We start from the raw sequence: 12,452 nt of genomic DNA, 5'->3' as shown, positions 1-12,452 counted from the left end.
GACATCTCTAATTGTAATGAGACGTTCACCTCGCTCCTGTTGCCTCAGAGGTGTATATTGGCATCTCTGTCCAAAAGTATTTTTCCGCTTTAAAGCCAGATGAAGAGTTATCTCTTTGGTCACTGACGCTATCGGCTCACGCCGGCAGACACAAATGCACGCAGGAAAGCTCTCTGTATTCAGATTGTATTCATTGGCCTGCCTTGTTATCTTCTTTTTAACTCTACTACGTGTTTCTCACAACTGCAGTCTACGTGTCCAAATACTTTTAAAGGATTAACAATCAGTATCCAGCTTTAGCAGTGCGTGTGTTGCCTTTTCCAGTAACAACCCACCTGTTTTCAGGAAGTAATGTATTTTATGCATCAAGCAAAAACAGCAAGATGTGTGAGCTAAGAGAGGAGGTACTATTAATAGGGCCGGGACTTTAGCGCGTTAATTACGATTAATTAATTACAATGTGAATTAAGATGAATTAATTACACAAAAAATAACACATTAAACATTTTTTACGCATTTCTACACTTATTTTTTTCACCGCGGAACGTTTCTCACTGGATGAGTTTTGGAGGACCGATTATACTGGAGCACCAACTAGCGTTCATGACTTCAGACAACAACAAACCACAGTGAACATGAACGAAGAAGCTGACGAGACCGTGTCGGTTGGCCCCGTGAATGGGAAATCTTATTATAAACACACGGATGGAAGCGTCGATAAGAGCGTGGTTGTGTGCAAGCTGTGCAACAAGGAATTCACATCGAGCCTCAAGTATCACCTCAACGCAAAACAATTAGCAGCTAGCGTGGACGTTAGGACCCACACCCAACCCACACTGCACCAGATGACTGGTTTAAGGACCAGGGTAACTAAGTCCACGTCTGAAAAAATAACCAATGTTCTGAATGTACTTGAAAGTATTGGTCTACTTAAAAAAACATAGTTTACAGAAGGTCTACTTACCTAGTAGGCTACCTGAATTTCTGAAAGTACTATATTTCTAAATATGCTATTGCTACACTTGTCTGCTGGAATTGGTTGAACAAAAATAAAAATCCATGTGAAAAAAATTACTTCTCACTGTTCTCAGGTCAAATATTTATGCAATTGAAATGCGATTAATTTCGATTAATTAATTACAAAGCCTCCAATTAATTAGATTAACATTTTTAATCGAGTCCCGGCCCTAATTATTAATAAAGTGTAACACTATTAATGTTCATATGAACTGTGCACTGTGTGAAGTCTATACAAAAGGATACTGAAAATAATTAATCTGATATTTGTTATTGGAATGTTGCATCCTGGAAATATACTGAATTGCCTCCAGAGTGCAGTTAGAAAAAGCTCTTTAGATACTGTAAAAAGCTTTCAGCTTTAAATCATTTGCTCACCAGTGTTTTACCACTTTTAGGCTGATCAAATTGTATTTGAATGGCTCATCAATCCAAACCGATTGATCAATTGAAGTTTGTCTGAATGGTCTCTGTTTGTCTTCTGAAACTGATTACGTGGCCTATGAGAGCGAGACTGAGGCGTGGCGGGACATGTCCGCAGCGGCCTGGTGACTCTCCACGGCTCGGTTTGAGTAGAAGTTGTATTTAATTGTTAATCCTAAAGGCAGCAGCTATCTTATAAACATGATGATACAATGGTTTTACATTTGGATAATTACCAGAATGAAAAGTTCCTAAACATCAACAAATGTCCTTGACGTCTTCAGAGATGCGTGTGTGGTCTGTATGTGGGAGAGTGTGAGAGAGTAAAGGATTGCCTGGTAATGAACCTCCTTCTTAAACTGACTGTCAGATGTGTTATCATGTGCTTCACACATTTACTAAATGATAATTCCGTGTCGTTATGGTTCGAGTAGTCAATGATACAGATGTCTAGAAACAAGTATGAATGTCTTGGTGAGGTCACCCACCCACTTCCAGGTCTGAAAGGATTTCCTGTGGAAAGATGAATGTGTAACACCTGTAAAATCGGGGCAAGATCATATGAGTACGCTTTCATTTTCTTAGTCTTTCCACTCCATTGGTTATTATTTTAATTTCCAAAGCTAGGCTTCTATGAATGAGACACAACCGACTGATCTTTGGATGACAGTCAAAGCCTTCTGAATGGCAATGGGAGAATGTCCCTTGGTAGACGTAAATGTGGACAAACCTCCGTGACACAGGAACACAACACCAACAGAAATCACACTATGTCCAAATGGTACATGAGTTGAAAATTGGTCAAAGCCATAAACTCAAAGTTGGATGCCCTGTATTGAAATGAATGGATAAAGATCTGCATGTGTTTGTTTCCAGCCCCCCTGTATCCTCTAAAGCCTCCACTTGATTGTGTTGGATTTCTTGAGACGATGACTCACTTTGTATGAAATCTTCTTCCAAAAATTCGAAATGATGTTGAGTTTGTGTGTCTTCCATGTGTGAGTAAGTATGCGTAAGTGCGTGAGGCAGACATTTCAACACTGCTTTTCTTCTTTAAAGTCAAGAGTTTTTGGGGCGGGATGATGGTCCCGTGTGGATTGCTAACTTTGTTGAGTGTACTCACATTTAAGGGAAAAATGAAACCCTCCATACCGCTGTGGCCCGTCTAAGCTTTGAAGACCCGATGGTGAGGTAATGCCTGGTGGGTGGCATGGAGAAGGGGAAGTGGAAAGAGGGGACCTCCTTCCCTTTCTACTAGGACTGTTCCACTGACCCTTGGCCACATCTTTTCCCGGCTGTGTTTGTGTTGGCCGCGGCGCGGCCTCCATGCGGGATCCTGCTGCTGCTGTCACATTCCCGCCGGCTAAGGAGTGCATCACACTCTCGTGTACGTCACACACCAGTCTGACAGGAAATGTGTGTTTCCTTTCATGATACTCCTTCTGGTTCCCATTAGAAGCGCAAACGGTGAATGCCGACTATACTCTTGTGCTGCCAGACAGAAAGGTTCTTTTTCACGGTGACACAATGAAGAGAAGGTTGAGTTGTCAATCCTGGGCCTTTTTAAGAAAAACCAAGCCGATCGCTGTTTACAGCGTTCCTGCGTTCCAGCACGGCACGCATGCAGTTTACAATGATAATGGTGGCAGACTTGGACCCTCATGTGTGGAAAGAATACCGGATACTGAGGGTATTAAGCCGGCATGAGCTATGGGCATCATACTCTGTCTCAGGCTAGCGTTTAGAAAGTTGAAGAAAAGTTGTTAGATGTCCACTTGACGGCTACTGAAATGATATGTTGCTTAAAGGCAGAAGACTAAGGGTCACTAGATGTTTGCTTTTACGAGAAGTTAGTTTAAAAGAGCAATTACATATGCAATTCAATGTCATTTGGATATCTTACAGGCTTCCAAGTCATATTCCAAAATATTATAAGTACACATGAAGGCCTTTGAAATCCATTAAAACACGTATCTCATGTTTAACATATTTTTCTTGCTTTTCTGCATAGTTTTCTTCTCACTCTTTGTTGTTTCAGCTGGGCTCATTATTCACCCTCACTAATGATTAGCCTCGATATTTCCTGCTGCGGCAATTGAACATGAAACAGCACTAAAACCGAAGCCAATGCATCAGGAAGTCAAACATCTGGAGGGAGACAGATGAGGGGGACAGGGAGAGGAAGGATTCTGCCAGACATCTTACTGATGTGGTACAACTTTGCCTAATTAGTAACTTCTGGTTCCTCAAGAGCTTTCTCTCCCCCCTCCAGTGTATGTGTGTGTGTGTGAGGGCATTGTTATACGCTTTCCTCATGTGGAGTCCAGCCAAGGCCTCAAGCCACGGCCTCGTGTGAGTGTGTGCGGGTCGGTTTTTTGCTTTTGAAGGGTTTCTTTCCTCTCATGGGCATTATTTCTTCAAACCCTTTCCCTTCCCACGACTCTGCGTTGAGAATTGGTACATCCTAATGCATTGTTCAGATCTACACATTCATTTCCCACATCTATTTATTATGTTCATGGCTTTCCCATTCACATCTTTAACAAAAGGATGTCTCCCTCTGGAGGGATTATCTCTTTGCACAAAGATAATCCCAGTTCTTTTACAGCATTTTAGGTGTCCCCAACAACTTTTTTCTTTATCCTTTGATTCTTTCTTTTTAGAGATTTTAGATTCATGTTTTAAACCAGAAGAATTTCCAAAGCATTCTCAGCCCCTTCAATTATGCTCTCTTCAAGGTACCGTGTAAATGTTTTGACTAGTGCTCTAGATCAGCATCAGTTTCAGCTTACATTTTATATAGAAAGGCCCTTCAAGATTTAAGCCTCAAGGATACAAACAATGTGTTTCTTGTTATAAAGTTAAGTATTTTTACACTGTTAAACCATTGAATAGAATCTAAGTCAAACTGATAACCACATAATGTAGGATTCTAGGTCTGGCTTTTGTTATAACACACCTTAAGTCAATTCAAACAAAATAATTCACAGTTAGCATACGTTACTTAGCTTAAATGCATTCTTAAAAGGTCACTGAAACAGATCAGATATCTGTAAATGTTAAACACCTACAAGTGCAGAGCTCACAGCCGCACCGGAACATGGCACAAAAGTAGTAACAGATGGAACGCAGTAAGCCTACATAAGAGTAACTATTTACTTCTTTGATATCGGATACGAGTGAGCTGCTTATGATAACATAACTGTTCTTTCAGCCCTCTGAGTTCAGAGCCAAGCTGAAACTGTGGCTGTCCTTCACTCGTCTCTCTTTCTCTGTGTGTGTGCATGAAGATACACACTTAAACACGTTTTGTTGCAACACAATAGACTCATGCGAACACGCGGAAACACTGAGAAAAAGTATTTATAGAGTTGAAAAAGTCGGCGGGGGAGGGGGGCTCATTTACTAACTGGTACTGGAAACATGATCTATGATTATTTTACATCCTGTTGTAAACACACACGCACAAACAGCATACGCACCTTCCTGTTTTTCAGGTGCAGAGGAAGCCGTAGTGCTCAATAAAACCACTTTTTTTCCGTAGGTTATTTATGAACATCATTTTCAGTTTGAATAGTTCAGTGTCACACAGGTCTGTGTCTAACACCAGATCCATTGCTCAGTGTTAACAACTCCTCTGAATTCACATTGATCAGAACCAAACATTCGTTATGCTACACACACATATGTATATATATATATATATATATATATATATATTATATTTATTCATCGGTTTAGGTCTCTTTTTCAGCTTCCCATGAGACAGTAATTCTCCTCTCTTTGGTAGCAGCATGTCCACACCCTTGAATAATGTGAGGACACCTTGTGTGAGAGACTGTTAATCCACTAATGTCTTCGCTAAGAAGAGACTGCTGACAAGACAGAAACCCACAGAGCCAGTAACAGATGGCCAGAAGACAGTGATGGTCTCCAGATTAAGTTTAAAGAGGATTTCCTGAGGGGTTTTTATAGAGCTTGCACTGTACACTGATGATTAACTATCCCAGTGTAGACAATTTAAATCACTCATCGAGTATGAGCTCAAACAAGAATGATTCTTTATTTTAGAGCAGCAGCAGCAGCATCTCAAGAAGATAATTTGTAGATATTTGACTTTATCACAATAATATAGTCATTATTCCTAGAACACAATGCCCGGTCGTCGTCATCCCCATGAATGTACTGAAAGTGAAGTTGAGCATATGAGAAGCAAAATCAAGCGTTGAGGTCAACGCTCATGTGACAGGAAGCGTGATGGGACGGACAGCTCATCCCCCGGTTGAATGAGGTCATTGAGAATGGACGGATCATATGCTCCTCCACTCACATGCAGACTGGTCGAGGTCATTAATGGGCCAGGTCACATGACAGACTCCCCAACCCGAATAAATGTAGGGACAAAGTCATCGAAAGTGGAAGAAAGGCAGCAATTGTCTGCTTTAACCTGACTCCCTACAGATATAATCATAACCATGGGCTTCAAGGTCTGACAATAGAAACATTAAGGTCATCTGGAAGCTGTTTTTTCGTCGCAGATCAAAATTGAATGGGTTCATTAGTCAATGACACATATGACCTCAGGAAAGTTAAAAATCAATTGCTGTGTCTTTAACTTAAGTTTGGCCATGTTGGGTTTGCATTTCTGCTTTGAGCTCCTTTTTTCTTCATCACAAGTTGTTGTAGAGATGCCCTTGTGATGTACTGTAGCATTTCAATCATTGCATTGCATTGCATTGCATTTTTCATTCAAGGTTTTTTCTTGTTCATCTTGTGAGTAGTAGCTTGGTGAAATGATCCCTTCAGCACTCTTTCGCTACATAGAGTCAACCAACTCTCATATAGTTCTGTTACACTGGAAGATCAAAATTTTGTTTCATTTAGCTTTGGTCAGTGTGGAAAATCCCGTGTGATTCCTGGGTGAAAATCTCTACATGTGACAATCAGGTGGTAAAGTCACATGGGAAGCATACCGGCTTTTTTTTCCCAATGAAAGTAAGTTAAGATGACCAAAATGTGGTTTAAAGTGAGGAACAAACACATTGGATTTTTTTGCCTGGAATTAGCCAATCAAATTCTGTCTGTATGGGCGTAATTAATCATTTGATCCAGCAGCTCGCACAATCATGAAGTCAAATTTAGTGGCCCGATCTGTTTCATTTAAATAATTCTCCTCTTTTATTCTTTTCACTGGTGACCATCTGAAGCCTAGTTTCTCTGTTTGACAATCAAGCCACTGAAAAGCCTCCTACTACAAGTATGTTTGAGCTACAACTCTGTCTGTTGTAGAATAAGAGCTTGTTGTAGGACAACGCACGCCAGGCCCTCTCACACATCTCAATGGGACACTTTGTGTTGTGTCCATTTCTATGTGGGGGTTGTCTGAAAACACCCCCAGGAAGCGTTATTACCTCCTAACTCAAAGCCAAGACTTGGTAGTTAACTACAACTGGCAAGAGTGAAAAATATCTCAAAATGTATTTAAAAATACTGCTAAAAAGGAATATATGATTAACAAGAAGAGCCACAATGATGTAAGATGATTAACCGAGACATGATTTATGATTAATAACTTTTTTTTTTCCACCGCTGTTTCTCTTCCTCTCTCTTGTCTTTCACCACTTCTCTTTCTGCTACACAAACCCAAACAAACATAGGCACTAAAGCGAGATTCCAGATCAGACGAGGCTGATAAGAGGGGAATTCCCACGCTGTGGATTTCAGCGACGCACATGTGTACATACACACACACACACACACGCTCACGCAAAGAGAAACATTCACCATGACACAAGGTTCAACTAAGATGAAAAGAACACATCAAGTATTTAAGTTCAGCAGGGACTTATTTCCTCAATAAATTTCCCTTTTGAAAACATGAAGAGAAAGTGTTTGATTTACAACGCGGGAAGTACCTGCAGTGTGATGTCCCGCATACAAGTAGTTAGAGAAAAGAGACGACTTCTGCCAATGAAAATCCCCCCTTTTCATGAAATTACATAGAAAAAGAGACAGCAGGCGGACTCAGTCTGGTCAAGTCAGTGTATTTCCTGTATCTATGGTCCTGGGACAGATGATGTGTACAGATTGTAAAGCCCTTTGAGGCAAATTTGGGATCTTGGCCTATGAAAAATAGATTGAATTAAATGGATTGTTGGGCAGATGCCACCAATGTCCGTTGCTCAATGGATCACTGGCAAAATCCTTGTTTCTTTTGGTGCTGTGCACTCCTGTCTTAAGCGTGTGGAGTGGCACAGATAAAGTAAATATTCCACTTGGCCCAAGAAGACAATTTAAGCAAGAGGCGGACTTTGCTACTTGACCATTTCCTTCCTGCCTCGATGGTAGATGTTGTGGGTTGGGTAGCTAGCTCGCTTGTTGTTAAACCGGGAGGTGGAGAGCACATTTAAAAACCATGTGACCGAATTGTGTCAAGCCCAAAATAATGTTTAGTGGCTATTGGAACAAACAGTAGTTTACAATCTACAAATAAAACCCAACAGGCAAGCTGACAATGATGACGTGATAATGAAAAACAAAAAGCAAAAAAAAAATTAGCTTTATTTCAGGCTGTGCCATACCTACAGCAAGGGTAGATGTATGTATGTATGTATGGTCCACAAAATAAAACAGGAAGTGAACGTCATATCTGTCACGCCAGTCGAAACCCAAGCAATGCTGTCTGCTGTCCGGGTGTCAGGGTGGAATAGTAGGCAGGGGTAGCAGAAGACTGCGTTCTTCACAACCTGCTAGCCGGCTTTTTTTCACATACCAATTAGTTGAAAATCCTCGGGTGTAGGACTTTCCACTTCCAGCCTCTATAGACATTTTTTAATAAATCATTTTGGTCTTGGAGGTCCTGATTCTTTTAATGCCAATTTGTCTGAATTTGATCGTCGACTAAAAGGAATTTCTTTCAGAGACGCAACGGAATTGCACACATTGACGTTAGCAGCCATCTTGAAAGTAGCTACTTGATCAAAAATATCCCCATCCCCCTTGCTCTCTCTGCTCAGTTACGTATGACGCAAGCGCGTAAGTGCGAGCCCCAAATCCTCATTGAAAATGCATTGAAGGCTCAATTTTCGGGAAAAAAAAGTTTTAACATGAGAGAATGCTTGGGCAATTTTAAACGTCAATGAATTCGCCCCGAGAGAGGCGGGACTCACGCGACCATTTGAAACGTGACCTGAATCTGACGAATCTGATTGGACAATGACAGATGATATGTCCAGAACACTAAAAACTACTTTTGCTGTGATAGAATTTGTTGAAACCCCCCCTCTTTCTCCCAGTTGGTGGGGCATTGCCCAAATCGCCCCTATACACCATCCGCCCCTGTATGGGGCGCCGTTTGTAAAATGTTGCACGTTCTAAAATCCTGCGCAGTTTTCGTACATTTATCGTTATCACATGACAAAAAAAGCAGGACAATATTCACATGTCACTTAGAGACTTAAACATTTAGAGACAAAATCATGTAAATACATGCAACAACTTTTCCAAGTACAATGTTTAGGAGTAACACAAAGTTGTTAAATAATAAAGTTGTTAAATGTAAATGTAAATGTAAATGTAAATGTAAATGTAAATATAAATGTTAAATATAAATATAAATGTTAAATGTAAATATAAATGTTAAATATAAATGTAAATGTAAATGTTAAATCTAAATGTTGAGTTTAAATGTCAGACATGACAATTACAATGTTTACGGTAATTCATGCGGCAAGCCAAGATGGCAAGTCCGTATCAATTAGCTCTTGTCATAGAGCAGGGGTATCAAACTAATTTTAGGTACGGGGCCACATACAGTCCACTTTGATGTCACGCGGGCCGGACCAGTGAAACCATCGGGCATCGGGGAGCACGATCGCAGATGGTCCCGTAGACGAGGGTTGCGCGACCTTCCGTCCGCGCGCCGCGGCCGTTTCCCACCCCCGATGGTCCGATCAATCAGGAAATGGCCTGGTATGAGCAAGATCCAAATGAGAGGACATCCAACGTAACCTTCTTTAATAGGATCTATACCAAAAATGACCTTCTTTAATAGGATCAATACCCACCGTAACGTGAGCGAGTAGTACAATCGTACCAAGGGGCCTGGTCTACAAAATCAAGACCTCAGCTGTATGTTTTTAAGCATTAAATGTTTATAAATGCATTTTGTTTGCCAACATTTACACATTTTACTTTCTGTGACCTATATGGCTTTTTTTTCTAACAACGCCAACTCCATCTGTGAGGCGTAAATAGATGGGTGACTAAGTCATTTAATAATATGGTCAACAGTTGTCACGTAAGAAAGTGAGTGTGGAGGAGGGAACACAATAGTTATTTTAATCAGCGAAACACCCAGCTAGCGAGCTCTGGATCTCCCCACCGCGGCCTCCACCTCTTTTCATAACGGCCTTTGATGTGTTTCAATAAACGGCGGGGCTCTCCCGCAGGGGCCACTTCCATCAGAACAACCCGCGTGTATTCACAATCAACCTTTCAAAAAAGGAGATCCTAGAAGACCATGCAACTGAGAATGTGTGTTTGTGGAGGTGTGTGTGTGTTGGCGAGTGGGTTAAGTCAAAGTGAGACCCAAAGGTTTCTCTACTTGAAGTTTTGGGGTTTACCTCTTTTCCTGTAATCTTTTCGTTTACCGGAGAGCATTTCCCTGTTTAAACCACACAGCGGGCCAGCGGGAAAAACACCCTCAGACTAATAGGAGCTTCCAGAGGACAATTAGAGTCCAATCGAAACAGCTCCTAAGATATGCCTTATCTCAATGTCGAATATATAAAATACAGCCGACTCTAAATAGCTTTTGGCAGGAGTGCATTTAAGATATCTGACAAAGAACGCTGGTATTTTATTCCATAAATGTCTGCTGTTTGCTCACAAAAAGTTATGGTCACATGGGCTCATATTGTGAATGTTGTGTTCCTTGTGCTAGTTTTCGTCATCTCTGATAAAGCCTTTAAAATATATATATATTTCTATATTTTTTCTTGGTTAACTCCACTCTTCATTTATTTGAACATCCTTTATCAGGTTACAGTGATTCAGGGAATGTATAGAGGGAAGTAGAAGAATAGAGTTGGTCACACAGTGAACTATGAAAATACTAAGGAAAGTTTCAATATAAGACCTAAATTAGCTCTCCAGCTCAACATCTGCAAACACTGAAACCGCAGAATTCTCAATAAATACTCGCACACACATTCCCGTGGAAGATTTCATTAGTTATACTGTTTAGAAGATTATGATTTTAAAATTGCCTTCATATATTTACTAGTTAGCAATGTATTCTCACACAAAGGATCGTAAGATACATTACAAAAGGTAAGTCCTCATTTTTCGCGTTTCAATTTCCCGCTCGCTTCACATGAAACAAATTATTTTAGTTTAGGGGTCACAACCAGTCAGGTTCAGGAGGGAGATTGTGGTTTGTGTAAAAATAACCACGGAAGTTTGCTGTCAAGTAAGTGCGGAAGTTGTGTGACAAAAAAAAACCAATTCTATGAATTCTGGTTGTCTCCTGGACAGAATTGCAGTGAATCACCTAGTCATAATAACTTTCCAGAGGGTGTGTTATAAATGAACTCTGTAGCTCTGAGTGTAGGTTCTGTATCAGTCTGTGTCAAGCTGCACCTTTTCCTGTCAGCACTCCCTCTGCCGAGAGGCTGCAGAAGAAGAACTCATATGTGCTGGGATGAAACTAAAAGACTATGTTCTGATCTGCTGTGAATATTTTCATGTCATGAATGTATGTGTGTCTTTGAAATATTCACACGCCTGGTTCATGTGTGTATGTGTGTACGGGTGTCTGCTTGCAGGACATTAATGAATCTTTTATCAGCAGCGCGGCGGTTTAAAGGGACTCTTGTGGAATTTATTGCTCCATATGAGGTCTAGCTCAGCCTGACTTTATCACATGGCATATAAATCACACATCTTTACTGTTACGGCCTGGCCACACACAGACATACACACCTATACACACACACACACACACACACACACACACAGGATGTCAGAATTTACCACAGCTGAGCCTGAGAATGGAGACGTTGGTGAGAAACATCTCACAGCCTCATTGCTCTTGTCAGTGCGAAAGCTCTCCATGCATGCTCTTTGCATAGCATCACATCTACGTGCCTGTATCTACTAGCTGCTTCATTTTCATGTCTGGGTTCCCGTCTGCAGCACATTGTGTCACCGCTTTAACCTTTTTTTGTTTGCTGACGTTGAAGTTCGTTGCACAGGTAGTGTCAGCACATGAATTACCCGTTCAAAGAATAACAGGAGAGGAAGGGTTGATATGGCCTCTGAATGAAAGTAACAATGTCAACTTTATTTCTGGTTCCAGACCTGTGAATCTGGTCTGTTGTTGTGTGAAATCATTGACCAATCAGAGCCTATGCAGTATACCGTGAGTTAGCGCAGTGCTCACACAATGCAACCCCCTTGCCACGTGGAAAATATCTGTGCTGTTTGACAGTGCAGTCCGGGGCAAATGTGGCATTATTGTCACCTTCCACCCACAAACACACACACACACACTGACTAGCAGACACATACACACACTGAAATGAGGCATTAGCACATTACACAAAGTGTTGCCATGGTAATGAGACAACCCATAATCACTGTGTGATTGTGTCTTTTGGTGAGTCATCCGCTGATAATCATGGTGGCCTCCGAGTGCTTATTTCTCATAGTTACTTTGTGCCCTAATGTTTTCTCCAGTGACCACCAGCTCCTCTCTTGCTCTGCCTCACTCTTGTTTTGTCTTTCTTGCTGCCTCTTAATTTCTCTCTTCCAGAAAGTAGGCCCCCTCCTTGCTGTGTCTGGGATGGTCCCAGGTGCAAAGCTAAAAACGGCAGTTTGCAAAAATCTGCTTTTTGGTTTTACAGTGTAAACAAAAAAAAAGGCCCCCCTTCACATGCACCTCTTGTTGTCCATTTTACGTTTCACATTTAAAACAGTGACAGACTACTCTAACAACACCGCAAAAAGCT

Source organism: Pungitius pungitius, chromosome 15, assembly GCF_949316345.1.
Source record: "Pungitius pungitius chromosome 15, fPunPun2.1, whole genome shotgun sequence".
NCBI lineage: Eukaryota > Metazoa > Chordata > Actinopteri > Perciformes > Gasterosteidae > Pungitius > Pungitius pungitius.
The sequence above is the reverse complement of the archived record's forward strand: the minus strand, read 5'-3'. Positions refer to the sequence as shown.